The sequence below is a fragment of the Belonocnema kinseyi genome, chromosome 7 (assembly GCF_010883055.1).
Source record: "Belonocnema kinseyi isolate 2016_QV_RU_SX_M_011 chromosome 7, B_treatae_v1, whole genome shotgun sequence".
Classification (NCBI taxonomy): Eukaryota; Metazoa; Arthropoda; class Insecta; order Hymenoptera; family Cynipidae; genus Belonocnema; species Belonocnema kinseyi.
Window position 1 is genome coordinate 134,781,519 of NC_046663.1, and position 635 is coordinate 134,782,153.

The window sequence follows — 635 nt, forward strand, 5'->3', positions numbered from 1 at the left end:
TAACATTTTTAGCGTACAGGCCGTACAGAGCCAGCCAACCGACTCAACTATAGCCAAGATTGCTATAGTGATAGCGAAGACGAACGCGAGTTGAAGAGGGCAGCAGCTCCATATTGTCGAAAATGTAGTTAGATATATATATCGTCCGTCCCCACCACTGACCCATGCCGTATCTAGGACCTAATATCTTTGTCTCAACTCAAGAATAGATCAGTAGTGACCACTGGCGATAAAGCCGGGACCTAAAAAACCGGTTTTCCGCAGCATTTTTTCTGGTTTATTTTGCTTTGTTTTCAGCAAAACCTTGTTTAAATAAATAAATAATTTAATCTTTTTTCATTGGTATTATGTTTATTTTTACTTTCCGCATGGCGGGCTTGTCCCATTTTTAACATCCAAAATTTTCGGAATTAGATAATCTAAGATTTTGTTGATAAAAATTTAAAAAAATGAAAAACAATGATTTTGAAGAGAAGCGCGCAATAGATTTCGATATACTTTTAACAATGCAAAAAATAAAATTTGAATTAATGCATTATTTTGCGAGTAGTTTTGCTGAAACTATTTGGAGGAAGTTACTACAATGTCGATAACATTGGAGAACTTATACCTGCGTATACCTCAGAGCGAGACGA